The sequence below is a fragment of the Festucalex cinctus genome, chromosome 1, assembly GCF_051991245.1.
Source record: "Festucalex cinctus isolate MCC-2025b chromosome 1, RoL_Fcin_1.0, whole genome shotgun sequence".
NCBI classification, from domain to species: domain Eukaryota; kingdom Metazoa; phylum Chordata; class Actinopteri; order Syngnathiformes; family Syngnathidae; genus Festucalex; species Festucalex cinctus.
In genome coordinates, this window is record NC_135411.1 from 65,636,777 (window position 1) to 65,645,010 (window position 8,234).

General features: G+C 46.1%; 1 pseudogene; it reads right to left on the reverse strand.

Moving 5' to 3' along the window:
* Positions 1-1,226: 1,226 nt before the first annotated feature.
* Positions 1,227-2,370, reverse strand: LOC144006932 (4-galactosyl-N-acetylglucosaminide 3-alpha-L-fucosyltransferase 9-like; annotated as a pseudogene).
* Positions 2,371-8,234: the final 5,864 nt, after the last annotated feature.

Here is an 8,234-nt window from a genome sequence, read left to right on the forward strand (position 1 = left end):
TACATATGTGTACAAATTTTCGTAGCTCTAGATTAAACGTACAACCGGCAATGCTTCATGAAGTAAGAATTTTTAAACTCTAAATTTGATGCGTCGCCGACGTCATATAGTATATCAAAAACTTTAGATTTTTTACAATGATGTTGTCCCAGGTGTTGAGATGGTCCATCCCAAGTTTGAAGTTAATCGGGTTAACCGTGTAGGAGAAGCGGGCAAAAGTATGACCCCTGTAAATGTGCAAAACTGGGCCAAAATTGGACAGTCAGATGATCATACCTCACTTTCTGTCTATTTTAGGGTACACACATCAAAGAGGTTTTTGTTCATCTGGATGTGCTACGGGTGCCACACAATTTTCGTCGCCATAGGACAATCGTAGCGGGACAGGGATCCGTTTAACCTATGTAGGTGGCGCTATGGAGCCATTTTTCTGTTATCATGTATGGCGACTTTAAAATATCAAATTTTTCGCCAGGCCTGATGTGCGTGTAAAGTTTGGTGAGTTTTCGTTCACGTTTAGCGTCTCAAAAATGCGATTGTTTGCGGAGAAGAATAATAATAAGAATAATAATAATAAGAATAATAATAAGAAGAATTCCTACAAAAACAATAGGGCCTCGCAGCGGCACCGCCGCCGCCGCTGCTCGGGCCCTAATAATAAGAATTCCTTCAGGAACAATAGGGACCTCGCAGCGGTCGCTGCTCGGGCCCTAATAATAAGAAGAATTCCTACAAAAACAATAGGGCCTCGCAGCGGCACCGCCGCCGCCGCTGCTCGGGCCCTAATAATAAGAATTCCTTGAAAAACAATAGGGACCTCGCAGCGGTCGCTGCTCGGGCCCTAATAAGAATTCCTTGAAAAACAATAGGGACCTCGCAGCGGTCGCTGCTCGGGCCCTAATAATATTAATATTAATAATAATAATAATAATAATAATAATAATAATAATAATAATAATAATAATAATAACAATAAAGCCTATCGACATGACTGTAGTTCAGCTCTGGTACTTAAGAAAATAGAAAATGTTATAGTTACAGTTGCAACCAGCCTACATGTAAATGTTAGTTACAGTTTGTAACCAGCCTGCTGGTGTAATGTGTTATACTACTAATATTTATGTATTGTAAAACCAGAGAAACAGAAACAAATAAAATGTTCATGTTTCAAGTTGAGGGGGGGTTGAATTAAAGTCATAAAGCATTCACCATGAAGACAACCTGGCTCAGCCCCAGAACCATTTGTCCAGGTTCTTGACTATCTTGTCCTCCCTTTGCCTGCGCAGGTAATCGCAGGCCAGGCACGTGTGCTCAGCCCAGAAGAGCGCTTTCTTCACCTTAAAGTGCCGCCGCCACTCAAAGTAGCTGAGGTACATCTCCTCGTTCTTGTCCAGAAGCAGCAGGTAGTCGGCCAGCTCCTTGGGCGAGGAAAAGTCATCCACGTTTATGAAGGCGTCACCCTGGACGAATTTCTCGTAGTTCTGCCGCGACGGGCCCAGCACCACGGGCACGGTTCCCACGGCCAGCGGGTTGTAAAACTTCTCAGTGGTGTAGTCCTTGTGGATGGATTTCTCAAACGCCAGGTAGAACTTGCAGCTGGCGATGGTGGGGAAGTAATCCTGGTCGGAAATGTAACTGCCAAAAGCCTGGCCGTACACTTGCACCTTGATGTGCTTGAACAATTCGTTGGAGTACTTGACACGCCCGAGCTCCTTGTTCCAGTTGAATCCAGAATCAGTTGATCCAGCAGATCAGCTTGTTGTTGCTGGGCGGGACAAAGTCGTCCTCACCCTCAGTGGCCACCATGGAGCCGTAAGGCACTTTGATGTCGGCATCCTGTCGGTACTTAAGCGTCAGGTTAAAGATGTTCTCGATACCGGCCAGCTTTGAAGAGTGCGTCGGCGACTCCAGGTTTATCCAGATCCACTTCTGGAAGGACGGACGCTGAAGAGGCGGCAGGTTGGACAAGTCTGAGAGGATGTCACGGTGGTGGATGAGGACGCCGTCGGACTTGTTGTAGAAGTTGGGGTCGGCTGTGACGAAGCAGCCGTCGATGTTGAACAGCGAGGAGCACACGTTCAGGTCGTACGTCTCTCCGAAGGACCAGAGCCAGATGAGCAGCATGGTGACGTTGCGCTCTCTCTTGGCATCGAAAACGCCCTTGACGCGCTCGCTGAGCACCGTGGTAGTGGTGCTCTCGCTCTTGGCGTAGAAGATGCGCTTGCTGGACGCGGTGGACTCCACGGGACCCGACAGCCAGCCGGTGGATGGCTTAAAATACAAATTCAAAAAGAGAATCATGAACCATCCTAGGAAGAAGGTGCCCAAAAAAAGCGGTCCTAGCATCCTGTAAATGGGTGCCGATGACATTACTCTGTCCTGAAAGGAGAACAGAACAAGTCGCAGAAAATTATTAGCTACGTCCTCAGGTTACGATGGTCCCGACATGCGAGGTTTCCAGGTGCCAAACTGTAGAAAGAACTAAAATACGTTGACCAAGACCTGCCACGAACAGCGGGGAAAAAAGAAATGCAAATAATTGATATCATTTTGGGCGTCCGCAGTTCCAATTTAAAGGTGACATTTGGGATGTTTGCATTCAGTTTCATCCCAAAAACATATACTTGTAAATGTAAAAAATGACAAAAATGGACATAAGTGTTTTTCACATAGCTGATATGCAGACAAGACACAGGAATCAAACTCCTAACACATCTGCGGAAACAGCCCACCAATGAGGAGCGGGGGTTCGCACAGCAAAATATGCATATGCCACTGATAGTAGCTTCCCTCCGCGGTTTGGCTGGAAGGAAAACTTTGAGTCTCCGCCCAGAAATGTCCTAACCTGGCAAGAGCCAGGTTGATAGTGCGCTTCACTCATGGGAGTTCTCCACAATATCCATCTTGTACCTCTCCACGTTAATTTGCTCGGGAAAGGCGGGACATTCTGTACAATAATTCGAGCTGATTGGACGACGCGACATTCTACACGTTGGTTTTAAACAATCACGGCCAAATTTCATCTCTGTTCATGTCAAAGTGGGGAAAAGCACGAACATCTTACCAGCTAGAAATTCACGAAGCGCCTCTCGCTGTTCAACATTCAACAAGGAAACGTTGAGTAATTCTGCAAGAACAGAATTGATTGTACCGTACATGTTAGGTTTGTTTGTAAGCCCCTGCGTTGGAGCTGGCATCCTGGTTTCGTCACAGTTGCATATCCCGCCCCCAAACACAATGTCGCTCTGTGATTGGTCCGAATCACTGGTGGAAATCAACGGGAGCGGTACAAGATGTATTCTCCGGAGTTTGTGAACTCATAAAAGTTCACAAATTCCGGAGAATTCATCTTGCGAGAGCAAGGTTAGAAATGTCCCAGACAGGCCAAAACACTTGTAAACACCAGACAGTGATCGGAACTCCGCTTTAAACGCCACTTTTAAACGCGCTCGGAACGCCGTCCTTACTGCAGCTCGGAACACCACTTCATCCGCCTAGCGCCGTCTCGAACGCCACTTGGCATAGTTATAATAATGAAGCTAATTAGCTCGGCCCCTGCAGTTTTGGCGAACCAATGAAATGGAGGCTTTTCCAACCAATAGGACCACGCCAAGACCTCCTTCCCAGCCAAGGCAGTAGCAGAAGACCACCGATAGACCCTTCTAGCTGAAGTCACTGCTTAGCTCCTGCTCCGCCTCCCGGAGGGCAAGCCTCCCATAACAAATGAATGTAGAGAGCTTTCATTAAAAGGTGGGAAATATGTCAAGTGTCACAAAAAAACATCCCGAGTAGTATACTACATTACTCGGGTGGCCACTTCCATAAGGTCAAAAAGGAAGACATACTTGAAAAAAAATTGAGTGTTCCCTTGCTATAACGCAGTTCACTTTTCATGGCTTTGACATTTTCAGCAAGGATTCGAAGAGGGGGAAAGAGCTTTTGCTCACCTGAAAATCCTTCATCATGGCAAAGCCGTTTTGAACGAAACGAACTTGAAGGAGGCACAGAGGCAGCAGCTAATGTTGCTAGGCTAACGGCGCTAAGCTAACAAGCCAGCAGCAGCAAATCTAAAGGCGGAATGACAATTACCATCCAGACGACTTTTGGCAAGCACATAGGAGAGAAAGCGTAGCAGAGGAGAGAAAGCGGAGCAGAGCCGTTTTGAACGAACTTGAATGAGGCACAGCTGCAGCAGCTAATGTTGCTAGGCTAAAAGTTAAGAAGACAGCAAGGCAGCAACAACAAATCTAAAGCCATTAATGCCAATGTTATGGCTTTCATAGCGCTAGACAAGCAGCCGTTTTTTGTTTTTTTTTTGTTTTTTTTTGTAGCTGACCCGTTTTGTTGTTGTTTTTTGGTTGTTGTTTTTTTTGTTTGTTTGTTTTTTTGTTTTTTTACAAGTTAATAGCACATTTGGAGCCACGTTGCATCCTCCGAAGTGGCCACAGCTTGATTGGCAAGAATGGACTAAAGGCCTCAGTATCCTTCTGCGAGAGGCTCGCGTCGAGGCGTCACGTTGGAGGTCCGCTCGTGCGTTTGCCTTCCGACTTGTGCGCAATACACATCGGTGTCTGCTGGAGTTTCACACCAAGTCCCGCTGTCGCTATGGCTGGGCCGCCACAGAGTGGCGATTCCTCTGCATTTTATGACGGATTCAGGAAGTTCAATTTAATTCAGAAACACGAAACAAAGCCGGGGGGAGAGTAAGTTCATCACCGTGGAAATTAATTATTGCCAATTTGCACCGGTGTCGGCCGTAAACTCGCCAAAACACAACAGCCGTGCACTTAGCGAACACAGTTGTTTTTTTTTTGGGTTATTGTTGTTTTCCGCCTCTCGTCCCAGGCACATATCCACATGCACAGCCGTGGTCTCCGAGCAGGGAAGTCGATTTGCGCCGCCAGTTGCCTTCACGGAAACTATCTGGGCGGGGGGCGGGGAGAGAAAGAGAGAGAAAAAAAAGAAAAAACGCCATCGAACGGACCAATCAGAAGCGAGCTACGCCCCGCCATCTACGGCGTCCAAGGATTGGCGACGTGTGCACGTCAGCCGGCCACGAGCGACGCGGCACTTAAAATTCATGAGCGCCGTAGATCATGTGATCGACGGCGCTCATCGACGCGAGAGCAAACGTGGAGGCATAAATTAGGCTATAAATTAGGCTTAAACGCTCACCCCGGCTTATGGTGTGTTGTAGCATGCTAACTGGTAGCTGTTACGAGGCTGTACCCGCCCTGCTGCAATATGATTGGCTACAGCGACGCATGGCCATGATGCGCCCCGTAACCGTGGACGCGCTCCGTAATCATGGACGCCGCCATATTGGATTAGCGTTCATGAAGGGGTACAAAATAAAAAAAAAGAAAAAAAAAAGTGTTGTGTGAAAGCGACCGAACGGAACACAGACGGGCCGAACCGAAACTGTTGAACCGATCGGCTTTAACGGTGCTAAAAAAACGTCCCAGGCCTAATATATGTGAGTGTGTGTGTGTGTGTGTGTGTGTATATATATATATATATATATATATATATATATATATATATATATATATATGAACTAGCAATAAAAGAACAACCACCGCAGCTGTAACTAAGTGCTGTATATACCGGACATACAATTAAAAAAAATAATAATTGAAACAAGAACTTAAAACAATGAAACTGAATTTTAAAAATATAAATAAATAAAACACTAAACAATATGGACAGTAGAGAATAAATTATGGTGATGTGGTTACCATTAGGTCTGGGCAATTTGGATGATTTTTTTCTAAATCCTTGATATTGCGGCTCCTAATGATGCTCAGTCGTGATTCTTAAAAAAAGAATGAGAAGTTTGCAGTCTTGTATGAGGCAGCGAACCATTTTTTATTTTTTTTAATGAAATCATTTGAACTACTTTCTATTTATTTCATGAACCTTTTAGTGTTTTAAGGTACTTTACTATGACATTCTCAAACATCTATTTTAAATCAATATATTAATAACAAATCTATGAACATTTTTTTTTTTTTTTTTTTTACAAGAGAGCATCAATTTTGAGAAGCTCAAGAAGATACAATATAATAATGCAGTCAAGTAAAAAGTTGGCCACTTGCTATTGACTGAAAATGACAATTGCTCAGGTAAAAACCAATCACGGTTCACCTGTTTTCTGAGTCATAAGACATTTGCAAGCTGAGCCATGATTGGTTGTTACTTGAGCCCTAACCAACTATAATTAGCTATAAAGCAAAAATAGTTATGATGAATCAGTTAGGACCATTGGGGGGAGGGGTTAGTTCGAGAACCCATGTGTACTGTATTTATGTATTATTTTTGGATTATAAAAGGGTTAAAATATAGTGTCATAGACAGACATGGGAGTGTCCACCATGACTGAACTTTTCATCCTCACATTGTGTGCAAGAAGCACTGACTCCTCGTCAAAGTGCAGAAAGGCTATTTGATTGGAGCTTGTGAGATTAACGGTGACCGCCAGGCTCGGCACGCTGCTCACACCTCTGCAGTCCACCCACTCGTCCAGGATTTCAGTGTGCAGCAGCACACAGCTGTCCTCCTCCTCCCACTTACTGCAGTACAAGAAGGCAGCGGGCGTGAGTTCAGGAAAAACCCCGGGGGGGCTTTTGTGCACATACGCGCGCACGTACGGTATATACACAGACACACACATAAATAGCCTACACACAAACACACATGGGGTCATAAACAACAAAGAGACCTGCTCACATGCGGTTTGACCGTCGTGATTCCAACCACGAAGAACATGAGCACAGAGAAGGCCATCATGCTGAAGCCCAACAAGATGGCTCGCTCTTCCCCGATGCTCGTGTCATGGTTCGGTTCTCAGCCTGTTGTGCTTGTGTGTGTGTGTTCCAGTGCCTGCAACAAGGGGGGCGTTCCCCAGCTCCGCACCTGCAGCGCATAGACAATCAAGGCTTTAAAAGGACTCCGAGGAGCACAGCACTTCGTCGGATTATTATTTGCTCACTAGTGTGTCCAAGTGTTCTCCGCGTTTCCAAGTTTTGCTAAAGTCATAGAATCTGTTTTCGTCATCGATTTACTCTGTATTCACGTGTGTATATCCGCGTCGCTTTCTGTTGTTTACTCCGTTTTTTTGATTGTTTCCGCATTCCATTTCGAGTAGTCCTTGCCGGGTGCAAGTGTTTTGTGTTTGTTATTCTGTCCTTGCCTTTTGCAAGTGTTTTTTGTTACATTCGTGTTCCTTGCCGTTGCAAGTGTTTTATGTTACATTCGCGTTCCTTGCCGGTTGCAAGTGTTATGTATTACATTCGTGCTCCTTGCCTTTTGCAAGTGTTTTTTGTTAAATTCGTGTTCCTTGCCTTTTGCAAGTGTTTTCTGTTTCCTTCGGGTTCCTTGCTGTGTGCAAGTGATTATTGTGATCCGCGTTATCTTGCCTGCGAGCAAGATTTGCTTCTTCGGTTGATCAAAGGAATAAACCGTGATTGTTTTCCTTCTCTGAGCCTGCCTTTTTGGGATCCGTTTTTCTTCGACTCAGCCGAGTCGTGTCAGAATAATCCGACCATGGATCCCGCAGACTCAGAAAGGGTGAGACGGGCGTTGGCCAGTCAGGGACAACGGGTTGGGCAAACCGAGACCACCTTGGCCGGTCTTCAAGAGGTGGTGGGCAGGCTTGCTCATCGTTGTGAGGAGATGTTCGGGAGGCTCGAGCACCTCAGTTCCCGCGGAGAGCAGAACCCGGAACTTATGCGTTCGGACACTGCCATTTCGGCGCTCCCGGTTACGCATAGAGAACCCGTTTTGCCCCACCCGTCACGCTACGATGGACATCCTGGAGGTTGCGGTCAGTTTTTACATCAGTGTTCACTCATTTTTGACCAGCAACCATTTACTTACGCTCGAGATCAGTCCAAAGTAGCGTTCGTTATGAGCCTCCTGACTGGTCAAGCCGCTACCTGGGCTATGGTGGTGAGCAACGCGCGACCAGACCTTCGGTCCTCTTTCCCAAATTTTGTGGGTGAATTTCGACGCGTGTTCGATCATCCGGTTAGGGGGAGAGAGGCCGGGGGTCGGTTGCTAGATTTAGTACAGGGGGAGAGATCGGTCGCTGATTATTCCATCGAGTTTCGTATTCTGGCCGCCGAGAGCGGGTTTGGAGACTGTGCGTTGCGGAGTGTCTTTCGTCGGGGACTGAATACACAACTCAAGGATGAACTGGCAGTCCGCGACGACACGAGCTCTTTAGAGGGACT